At 43.3% G+C, this 12,861-nt stretch overlaps 1 protein-coding gene across 1 annotated transcript in view; it reads left to right on the top strand.

Annotated features, from left to right (window-relative positions):
- Window positions 1-12,166: 12,166 nt before the first annotated feature.
- LOC112249402 (FERM domain-containing protein 3) overlaps window positions 12,167-12,861 on the top strand; it is a 65,264-nt gene continuing 64,569 nt past the window's right edge. The window contains exon 1 of the mRNA XM_042321259.1: window positions 12,167-12,280. The gene's annotated coding sequence lies outside the window, so the exon portion shown is untranslated. The remainder of the gene's footprint in view (window positions 12,281-12,861) is intronic.

Genomic DNA, 12,861 nt, shown 5'->3' with positions numbered 1-12,861 from the left:
GATTCAGAGGCACCGGTGTCTCTCAGGATCTTCACTGGCACTAGGTCTTTACTTCCTAACATAGACACAAAACCTTCCGTAATGAAAGGTAAATAGTCTGGATCAATATGGACTTTCACATTCTCCTGGGCCTGAGGAAATGAGTCATGAGTGAACTGATGTGGAACAGGTGCAGCTAATGCGGTAGGCTTAGATTTAGCATAAGCACCCTTTGACCTGAGAAGTGGACATTCGTTTTTCCAATGACCTGAACCTTGACAGTAGTGACACTCCTGCCCAAAGTCAGCTTTACCATGGGAGTCAGGCTCAACCCTAGTTGAATAGAACTCTGCCCGTGAACCAAAGTATCTCGGTGAGCGAAGCCCAAATCTATCCGAACGCCCCCACTCTTTCCGAATACGGGGCTCTGCAAAGACACTTGTGAGTCAACACATACTCGTCCACCAAAACCGCAGCTTTAGCAACATTCTTTACTTTCTGTTCGTTAATATACGTGGCAATACGATCAGGAATTGTGTCCTTAAATTGCTCTAACATAATCAGATCACACAGCCCTTGGAAAGTCACAACTGCAGAGGCGGAACACCAGCGATTAAACTGTAAAGATAACTGTCGCGCAAACTCAACAGGAGTCTGCTTATCATCCCTTTTTAAAGTTCTAAATCGTTGGCGGTAAGCCTCAGGGACCAGTTCATAAATCTGTAACACAGCAGTTTTAACTTTATCATAACTGGCACTGTCGTGTACACTAAGAGCTGAATATGCTTCCTGCGCTTTACCAGTCAGCACACACTGCAACATTAAAGTGCGGTCAGAATCAGGCCAACTCCTAGCGTCAGCAACCCGCTCAAACAACGAAAAGAATGTCTTGGGGTCCTTTTCATTAAACTGAGGCAATAACCGTAAGTTCCCAACAATATCAAATGTCTCTGGGGCACGACCAAAAGCAGAACTGCCCCTAGGTAAATCTGGGTCACCTTCCCAAAACAAACTCTCCCCTGAGATCTTTCCTTCCCTAACCAACTCTATACGTTCTTGTTGCAACTTGATTTTAGCACGCTCCATATCTTGTTTAAATGCCAATTCCTTTTCATATTTTACACGATCATGCTCTCTCCTCACGATCATGCTCCAGCTGTAACAAAAGCAGTTCTTTCTGCTGTTCAAAAAGAAGGCTACTAGGGCTAACCGATGGAATGGCCATTGTAACGTTATGGGGAGACGACAAATCCTCAGCAGAGGCTGGCCCAGTGGTAACTTCAAGAATACCACTCTCCATCAGATTGGCCTTCAATATCAACCTAATATAATTCTTTAGACGTTTATCACTAATCTCAACCTTGTAGTGTTCCGCGACCTTCAACAGCTGTTCTTTAGTACCTAAATCTAACAATTCCTCTGATGGAGAGCGAATGAACATATAAGACGCCATAATCACAAAAAAAAAAATTCTCGCTCTTCCCTTCTGCTGAGCACACCAGACCACAACCCGAGAATTGACAATCACCCTGAGCACCACAGAAGAGAGATGAGATACGGAGCTTCCCCAAAACCTACAATAACTCAACCCTAGTCTTCGTGCAGATTTGCGGTGGGAATTTACGCACTGTAGCCCGCTGGCAAGGAAAAACTCCCCAGCATGCTGGCAAATTCCACCAAACCACGGATGTGCCCCCGAGACAACTGCTCAGTCTACAGACACCACACAAAAATAACAAACATTAACCATGCCCAACATTCCAAAAAATGAAACACGTCGCTAAACCTATCAGGGGAAAAAGGCTATAGCTCCGGGTATTTATTAACTAAAGCAACTAAGGAAAATATACAATGGTGTGTGTAATCAGTAATCAGTAGTGTAAGTGAGTGTTTTGCATGCATGAATGTGATAATGCAGGGTGTTGAAAGATGATGTTGTCGCAAACAACCCAAAAACCACCAAGAAACACAACAAAATCCATAAAAGGTGTCTGCATGGAGAGAGTCTCCTCCATGAATGGGGAAGTGGTGTATTTATCCTGGGAGACAACGGGCCCAGGTGTTTCCCATGTAGCTGACGACCCTCCCAACTCCGCCCACCAGCATCCTAATAAGGAAATAACAGAGAGAATACGGCAGACAGAGTGGGATGGTCGTCACACCGATGACTGAAGTTTTATATTAAGTCCAGAAGCCAGATCCCTGCAATGTCTCATTGAAGATCTACAGTGGCAAGAAAAAGTATGTGGACCCTTTGGAAATACCTGGATTTCTGCATAAATTGGTCATAAAAGTTGATCTGATATTCATCTAGGTCACAACAATAGACAAACAGTCTGCTTAAACTAATAAACAATTATACATTTTCATGTCTTTATTGAACACACTGTAAACATTCACAGTGCAGGGTGGGAAAAGTATGTGAACCCTTGGATTTAATAACTGGTTGACCCTTCGTCAGCAATAACCTCAACCAAACATTTTCTGTAGTTGCAGATCAGACCTTCACAACAGTCAGGAAGACTTTTGGACCATTCCTCTGGTGTGAACTGCTCTCTTGAGGTCATGCCACAGCATTTCAATCTGTTTGAGCTCAGGAATCTGACAGGGCCACTCCAGAATGCGTATTTTCTTCTGTTGAAGGCATTCTGTTAATTTACTTCTGTGTTCTGGGTCGTTTTCCTGTTGCATCACCCAACTTCTGTGGAACATCCAGGTGCACTTTTGCAAACTTCAGACGTGCAGCAATGTTTTTTTTGGACAGCAGTGGCTTCTTCCGTGGTAACCTCCAATGAACACCATTCTTGTTTAGTGTTTTACGTATCATAGACTGGTCAGATGTTAGCATGTTCCAGAGATTTCTGTAAGTCTTTAGCTGACACTCTAGGGTTCTTCACCTCATTGAGCATTCTACACTGTGCTCTTGCAGTCATCTTTGCAGGACGGCCACTCGTAGGGAGAGAAGCAACAATGCTGAACTTTCTCCATTTATAGCCAATTTTGCTTACCGTAGACTGATGATCATCAAGGGTTTTAGAGATACTTTTGTAACCCTTTCCAGCTTTATGCAAGTTAACAATTCTTAATCTTAGGTCTTCTGAGATCTCTTTTGTTTGAGGTATGGTTCACATCAGGTAATGCTTCTTGTGAATAGCAAACGCTAATTTTGAGAGTTTTTTTCTTAATAGGGCAAGGCAGCTCTAACCAACATCTCCAATCTTGTCTCATTAATTGGACTCCAGGTTAGCTGACTACTGACTAATTAGCTTTTGGAAAAGTCATTAGCCTAGGAGTTCAGTTTTTCCAACCTACACTGTGAATGTTTAAATTATGTACTCAATATAGACAACAAAAATACAATAATTTGTGTTTTATTAGTTAAAGCACACTGTCTATTGTTGTGACTTAGATGAAGATCAGATCAAATTTGATGACCAATTTATGCAGAAATCCAGGTACAGTGGCTTGCGAAAGTATTCACCCCCTTAACATTTTTCCTATTTTGTTGCCTTACAACCTGGAATCAAAATAGATTTTTTTTTTTTTGGGGGTTGTATCATTTGATTTACACAACATACCTACCACTTTGCAGATGCAAGATATTTTTTGTGAAACAATCAAGAAATAAGACAAAAAAAAACAGAACTTGAGCGTACATAACTATTACCTTATTCCATATGGTTTGGGGAGTCTCCCACATGCCTTTCGGCAAACACCAAACATTTTTTTCTGGTCACTCTTCTGTAAAGCCCAGCTCTGTGGAGTATACGGCTTAACGTGGTCCTACGGACAGATACTCCAATCTTCGCTGTGGAGCTTTGCAGCTCCTTCAGGGTTATCTGGTCTCTTTCTGATTAATGCCCTCCTTGCCTGGTCCGGGAGTCTTGGTGGGTTGCCCTCTCTTGACAGGTTTGTTGTGGTGCCATATTCTTTCCATTATTTAATAATGGATTTAATGGTGCTCTGTGGGATGTTCAAAGTGTCTGATATTTTTTTATAACCCAACTCTGATCTGTATTTCTCCACAGCTTTATCCCTGACCTGTTTGGAAAGCTCCTTGGTCTTCATGGTGCCGCTTGCTTAGTGGTGTTGCAGACTATGGGGCCTTTCAGAACAGGTGTATATATACTGAGATCATGTGACAGATCATGTGACACTTAGATTGCACACAGGTGGGCTTTATTTAACTAATTATGTGACTTTTGTAGGTAATTGGTTGCACCAGATCTTATTTAGGGAGTTCATAGCAAAGGGGGTGAATACATACAGTATGCACGCACCACTTTTCCGTTTGTATTTTTTACGTTTTAAGTTTATTATTATTTATTTTTTTCATTTCACTTCACCAATTTGGACTATTTTGTGTATGTCCATTACATGAAATACAAAATAAAAATCTATTTAAATTACAGGTTGTAGTGCAACAAAATAGGAAAAACGCCAAGGGGGATGAAAACTTTTGCAAGGCACTGTAATTCCAAAGGGTTCACATACTTTTTCTGGCTACTGTCAGCTTCATTAAATAGTATCCGCAAAACACCAGTCTCAGTGTCAACAGTGAAGAGGCGACTCCGGGTTGCTGGCCTTCTAGGCAGAGTTCCTCTGTCCAGTATCTGTTGTTCTTTTGCCCATCTTAATATTTTATTTTTATTGGCCAGTCTAAGATATGTATTTTTCTTTGCAACTCTGCCTAGAAGGCCAGCATCCCGGAGTCACCTCTTCACTGTTGACTTTGAGACTGGTGTTTTGCTGATACTATTTAATGAAGCTGCCAGTTGAGGACTTGTGAGGCGTCTGTTTCTCAAACTAGACACTAATGTACTTGTCCTCTTGCTCAGTTGTGCACCGGGGCCTCCCACTCCTCTTTCTATTCTGGTTAAAGCCAGTTTGCACTGTTCTGTGAAGGGAGTAGTACACAGCTTTGTATGAGATCTTCAGTTTCTTGGCAATTTCTTGCATGGAATAGCCTTCATTTCTCAGAACAAGAATAGACTGACAAGTTTCAGAAGAAAGTTCTTTGTTTCTGGCAATTTTGAGCCTGTAATCGAACCCGGAAATGGGCCTCTGTACGCATATGTAGATATTCCATAAAAAATCAGCAGTTTCCAGCTGCAATAGTCATTTACAACATTAACAAAGTCTACACTGTATTTCTGATCAATTTGATGTTATTTTAATGGACAAAAAATGTGCTTTTCTTTCAAAAACAAGGACATTTCTAAGTGGCCCCAAACTTTTGAACGGTAGTGTATGTTGCTTAGAAATCCGAAGAGGTGGCCAGCAGAGATCAGTGGGCTGAGGGAAGCTGAGGGTTGGGATGTAGAATTGGAGACAAATGGGAGTGGAGTTGCTGGGTGGGAGATCGAATGATGGTCAAAGATAAAGTATTAAAAAATAAAGTCAAAATAGAACATAATAAATAGTAAGTTTGAATGACACCGAGGGGCAGTGTTTTTACAGCTAATGCTGGTTTGCCTGAGGCTGACGCTGTGCAGGTGTTTGTACACATGCATATACACACACTCTCATTCAAATACACACATACACGGACACACATACAGTTGAAATCGGAAGTTTACATACACCTTAGCCAAATACATTTAATCAGAGTAAAAATACGCTGTCTTTAGGTCAGTTAGGATCACCACTTTATTTTAAGAATGTGAAATGGCAGAATAATAGAGAGAATGATTTATTTAATATTTTATTTCTTTCATCACATTCCCAGTGGGTCAGAAGTTTACATACACTCAATTAGTATTTGGTAGCATTGCCTTTAAATTGTTTAACTTGGGTCAAACGTTTCGGCTTTTTTATGGCGGTTTTGGAGCAGTGGCTTCTTCCTTGCTGAGCGGCCTTTCAGGTTATGTTGATATAGGACCCGTTTTACTGTGGATATAGATCATTTTGTACCTGTTTCCTCCAGCATCTTCACAAGGTCCTTTGATGTTGTTCTGGGTTTGATTTGCACTTTTCACACCAAAGTACGTTCATCTCTAAGAGACAGAACGTGTCTCCTTCCTGAGCGGTATGACGGCTGCGTGGTTCCATGGTGTTTATACTTGCGTACTATTGTCTGTACAGATGAACATTTTACCTTCCGGCGTTTGGAAATTGCTCCCTAGGATGAACCAGACATGTGGAGCTCTATAATATTGATTTTTTTAGGTTTTGGCTGATTTCTTTTGATTTTCCCATGATGTCAAGCAAAGAGGCACTGAGTTTGAAGGTACACCTTGAAATACATCCACAGGTACATCTCCATTTGGCAGAATTGAAGACGCTTCTAAAGCCATGACATAATTTTCTGGAATTTTCCAAGCTGTTTAAAGGCACAGTCAATTTAGTGTATGTAAACTTCTGACCCACTGGAATTGTGATTACAGTGAATTATAAGTGAAATAATCTGTCTGTAAACAATTCTTGGGAAAATGACTTGTGTCATGCACACAGTAGATCTCCTAACCGACTTGCCAAAACTATAGTTTGTTAACAAGACACTTGTGGAGTGGTTGAAAAAAGAGTTTTAATGATTCCATTCTCAGTGTATGTAAACTTCCGACTTCAACTGTATGTAAATAGTGCCAGACATGCACTCAAACATATACAGTTGTCCTTGATGTCCTTTGTCATTTTTTTGCATTGTTGTTTTCTGTTTTCTTTTGTCTCTTTCTTTTTTCTCATGAGTTCATTTTCTTGGTTGTTATTATTCTCTCTATTATTGCATTGAGGAGGTTCTTGGGGAATGGAATTCATTATTTTTTTTTCGTTTCTTTTTTAAAAACTTTTCTTGGGGGTGTGACTGTGGGAGGGGTTTTGAATGGTTGAGGGACAGCTATGGGGAACTGTATGGGAATCTTGGCGGGTTCGCGTCCCCGTTTCTTTTGGCCTTGTGGGAGATCTGTCGACATGCCCTTGAGCAGGGCATTAACCCTGGATGAAACCAGGAATGAACTATTTGGCCTGAATGCCAAGCGTCACATCTGGAGGAAAGCTGGCAACATCCCTAAGGTGAAGCATGGTGGTTGCAGCATCATGCTGTGGGGATGCTCCAGAGTGAACAGGACCTCAGACTGGGGTGAAGGTTAACCTTCCAACAGGACAACAACCCTAAGTACACAGCCAAGACACTGCAGGAGTGCCTTCAGGACAAGTCTCTGAATGTCCTTGAGTGGCCCAGCCAGAGCCCAGACTTGAACCCAATCGAACATCTCTGGAGAGACCTGGAAATAGCTATGCAGTGACGCTCCGCATCAAACCTGACAGAGCTTAAGAGGATCTGCAGAGAAGAATGGGAGAAACTCCCCAAATACAAGCTTGTCGCGTCATACCAAAGACGACTTGAGGCTGTAATTGCTGCCAAAGTTGTTTCAACAAAGTATTGAGTAAATGTGATATTTCAGTCTTTATTTTTAATACATTTGCTAGCATTTGTAAAAACCTGTTTTTGCTTTGTCATTATGGGGTATTGTTTGTAGATTGAGGATGGGGAAAAAAACAATTGAATACATTTTAGAATAAGGCTGTAACGTAACAAAATTAGGAGAAAGTCAAGGGGTTTTAATACTTTCTGAATGCACTGTACATACTCAAATACCCACTGTAACACACTGATACACACATACTCAAATACCCACTGTAACACACTGATACACACATACTCAAATACCCACTGTAACACACTGATACACACATACTCAAATACCCACTGTAACACACTGATACACACATACTCAAACACCCACTGTAACACACTGATACACACATACTCAAATACCCACTGTAACACACTGATACACACATACTCAAATACCCACTGTAACACACTGATACACACATACTCAAATACCCACTGTAACAAACTGATACACACATACTCAAATACCCACTGTAACACACTGATACACACATACTCAAATACCCACTGTAACACACTGATACACACATACTCAAATACCCACTGTAACACACTGATACACACATACTCAAATACCCACTGTAACAAACTGATACACACATACTCAAATACCCACTGTAACACACTGATACACACATACTCAAATACCCACTGTAACACACTGATACACACATACTCAAATACCCACTGTAACACACTGATACACACATACTCAAATACCCACTGTAACACACTGATACACACATACTCAAATACCCACTGTAACACACTGATACACACATACTCAAATACCAACTGTAACACACTGATACACACATACTCAAATACCCACTGTAACACACTGATACACACATACTCAAATACCCACTGTAACACACTGATACACACATACTCAAATACCAACTGTAACACACTGATACACACATACTCAAATACCCACTGTAACACACTGATACACACATACTCAAAAACCTACTGTAACACACCGATACACACATATACAGTCTGCAGTTCACTTTGCTCTGGTTGAAGTCAACTCAGACATTGTCTCGCTGCGTAAGGCTGTATCTAAAGTGGGGAGAGCACTTTAGCTTCATTAAGACAGATTATGTAGAGACAGGCTGACCAGGTTAATATTTAATGTTGAGCCCTTTAAAATATGCATCCACCTCTTGTTGGACATGAAATGGACTCTGCTCTCTTTTCTCTCTCTCTTTCTCTCTCTCACTCTCTTTCTCTCTCTCGTTATCGCTCTGTCTTTCTCTCTTTCCTTCTCTCGCTCGCTCTCTCTGTCTGTATTTGTGTCTGAATGTCTTTCTTGCTCTCTGTCTCTCTATATCATCTCCCCCTCTTTTCTCTCTATCTCTCTCTCTTTCTCTCTCTATTTCTTTCTTTCTCTCTCTTGCTCTCTCACTCTCTGTCTCTCTCTTTCTGTCTGTATTTGTGTCTGAATGTCTTTCTTGCTCTCTGTCTCTCTATATCATCCTTCCCGCCACTGTCTCTTCTCTTCTCTCTGAAAGATGTATGTCAGATACTGTATGTGTCATGTTTCATGGTGTTTCAGTCCCAGTGTTGCTCTGATCAAGGAGACCAGAGAGACAAATGGCAACAAGATGGACCATCACAGTGGATGGGCTGTAGGGACCGGAGTCACATACATACATGGTTCTGTAAGCGACCACTTCACGCTGTTTGACTGGCAGTCTTAGCGTTGCCTAGGTGACAGCAAGTGGGACTGACAGCTTCAGCACCTGACTCTGCTCTGTGGGTCAGGGCCGCAGACAGCATTGTTAAGTAAATGAAAAACTGATAACAGCCAGGGCAAATGGACGATTACCAGCTGGATTCAATCAGGCTGCTCAGCCAAGTGCAGGTTCCCCTCCATCAGCAGGACCAGGGGAAGAGGTTGAAGTGAAGGGCCCAGTTTTATATATATATAGTGAAGAACCACTAGGGACAGTCTCCAACTAGGATGTGCTGACAACAGGACCAGGGACTAGAATATCTCCAAACAGGACCTGGGACTAGAATATCTCCCAACAGGACCAGGGACTAGAATATCTCCGAACAGGACCAGGGACTATAATAACTCCCAACAGGACCTGGGATTAGAATATCTCTGACCAGGACCAGGGACTATAATATCTCTGACCAGGACCAGGGACTAGAATATCTCCCAAGAGGACCTGGGACTAGAATATCTCTTAACAGGACCAGGGACTAGAATATCTCCCAACAGGACCAGGGACTAGAATATCTCCCAACAGGACCAGGGGCTAGAATATCTCCCAACAGACCAGGGACTAGAATATCTCCCAACAGGACCAGGGGCTAGAATATCTCCCAACAGGACCAGGGACTAGAACATCTCCCAACAGGACCAGGGACTAGAATATCTCCCAACAGGACCAGGGACTAGAACATCTCCCAACAGGACCAGGGACTAGAATATCTCCCAGCAGGACCAGGGACTACAATATCTCCCAACAGGACCAGGGACTAGAATATCTCCCAACAGGACCAGGGACTAGAATATCTCCCAACAGGACCAGGGACTAGAATATCTCCCAGCAGGACCAGGGACTAGAACATCTCCCAACAGACCAGGGACTAGAACATCGACCAACAGACCAGGGACTAGAATATCTCCCAACAGGACCAGGGACTAGAACATCTCCCAACAGGACCAGGGACAAGAATATCTCCCAGCAGGACCAGGGACTAGAATATCTCCCAACAGGACCAGGGACTAGAATATCTCCCAACAGGACCAGGGACTGGAACATCTCCCAACAGGACCAGGGACTAGAATATCTCCCAGCAGGACCAGGGACTAGAACATCTCCCAACAGACCAGGGACTAGAACATCTCCCAACAGACCAGGGACTATCTCCCAACAGACCAGGGACTAGAACATCTCCCAACAGGGACCAGGGACTAGAAAGGACTATCTCCCAACAGGACCAGGGACTAGAATATCTCCCAACAGGACCAGGGACTAGAATATCTCCCAGCAGGACCAGGGACTAGAATATCTCCCAACAGGACCAGGGGCTAGAATATCTCCCAACAGGACCAGGGACTGGAACATCTCCCAACAGGACCAGGGACTAGAATATCTCCCAGCAGGACCTGGGACTAGAACATCTCCCAACAGGACCAGGGACTAGAACATCTCCCAACAGGACCAGGGACTAGAATATCTCCCAACAGGACCAAGGACTAGAATATCTCCCAACAGGACCAGGGACTAGAATATCTCCCAACAGGACCAGGGACTAGAATATCTCCCAGCAGGACCAGGGACTAGAACATCTCCCAACAGACCAGGGACTAGAACATCTCCCAACAGACCAGGGACTAGAATATCTCCCAACAGGACCAGGGACTAGAACATCTCCCAGGACCAGGGACTATAATAACTCCCAACAGGACCTGGGATTAGAATATCTCCCAGGACCAGGGACTATAATATCTCTGACCAGGACCAGGGACTAGAATATCTCCCAACAGGACCTCTCCCAACAGGACCAGGGACTAGAATATCTCCCAACAGGACCAGGGACTAGAATATCTCCCAACAGGACCAGGGACTAGAATATCTCCCAACAGACCAGGGACTAGAATATCTCCCAACAGGACCAGGGGCTAGAATATCTCCCAACAGGACCAGGGACTAGAACATCTCCCAACAGGACCAGGGGACCTGGGACTAGAACATCTCCCAACAGGACCAGGGACTAGAACATCTCCCAACAGGACCAGGGACTAGAATATCTCCCAACAGGACCAGGGACTAGAATATCTCCCAACAGGACCAGGGACTAGAATATCTCCCAACAGGACCAGGGACTAGAATATCTCCCAGCAGGACCAGGGACTAGAACATCTCCCAACAGACCAGGGACTAGAACATCGGACCAGGGACTAGAATATCTCCCAACAGGACCAGGGACCATCTCCCAACAGGACCAGGGACAAGAATATCTCCCAAGGACCAGGGACTATATCTCCCAACAGGACCAGGGGCTAGAATATCTCCCAACAGGACCAGGGACTGGAACATCTCCCAACAGGACCAGGGACTAGAATATCTCCCAGCAGGACCTGGGACCAGGACCAGGGACTAGAACATCTCCCAACAGGACCAGGGACTAGAATATCTCCCAGCAGGACCAGGGACTAGAATATCTCCCAGCAGGACCAGGGACTACAATATCTCCCAACAGGACCAGGGACTAGAATATCTCCCAGCAGGACCAGGGACTAGAATATCTCCCAACAGGACCAGTGACTAGAATATCTCCCAGCAGGACCAGGGACTAGAATATCTCCCAACAGGACCAGGGACTAGAATATCTCCCAACAGGACCAACGGAACAGCCATTACAGACAGCTTTAGTTGGGAGTCAGCAGGGTGTGTGGACACTAGTGGGGTGGGAATTAACATTTAAATGTTTTGTTGTGATTGAATATGTTGGTGTTTTAAATGTGTTTGCATGTGTGTGTGTGCGCATGTGTGTAGGACTGTTTCCTGATTTACTCCTGCGTTAAATAACTGGTGCAAATGCCTAGTAAATGAAGACATTGTGCACCTTCATCATTCCAATAGTGTTGCATATCTAACGTAATTATGGTATCAAATGCTTTATATATCCCCAATATTGAGTGTGCTGTAATAACAGTTTGTTGTGTTTTTTCCCCACAGAGAGAAACCAAGGGCCAGTTCCTGGTGGATCATGTGTGTAATAACAGTTTGTTGTGTTTTTTCCCCACAGAGAGAAACCAAGGGCCAGTTCCTGGTGGACCATGTGTGTAACCATTACAGCCTCCTGGAGAAGGACTACTTTGGCATCAGATATGTCGACCCAGAGAAGCAGAGGGTATAGATAGATACACTCGTACATTGACAAATATATACCGGGTGGTTTGAGCACTGAATGCTGATTGGCTGACAGATCGTTTACCACGGGCATGACAAAACATTTATTTGTACTGCTATAATTACGTTGGTAACCAATTTATAATAGCAATAAGGCATCTCGGGGGTTTGTGGTATATGGCCAATATACCACGGCTAAACGCTGTATCCAGGCACTCCAGGTTGCGTCCCTTAGCTGTGGTATATTGGCCATATACCTCACTCCCTCGTGCCTTATTGCTGAACTATACAACTCATAACTGTTCTCAGTCATTGCCTGATATTCTGTTTAACACTTAAAGACATAGTCCAGGATGTTACAAATTCGTAACATATTGTATGAATTGTAATTTGTAACAAATACGAATTTACACCCCACATTTTTTTTGTTTACATAAGAAATGGATGCCATTGTACACAATTGTGCAACATTTTCTGGCTGAAATGATACAAAAGCTCTGGAGCATCACTTTAACACACGCTGACATTGTGGCAGGTTGGCATTTATTGGGATGACTCATGTACTGGAGGCAGCTCTGCAGA

Source organism: Oncorhynchus tshawytscha, linkage group LG04 (assembly GCF_018296145.1).
Source record: "Oncorhynchus tshawytscha isolate Ot180627B linkage group LG04, Otsh_v2.0, whole genome shotgun sequence".
NCBI lineage: Eukaryota > Metazoa > Chordata > Actinopteri > Salmoniformes > Salmonidae > Oncorhynchus > Oncorhynchus tshawytscha.
The sequence above is the reverse complement of the archived record's forward strand: the minus strand, read 5'-3'. Positions and strand labels throughout refer to the sequence as shown.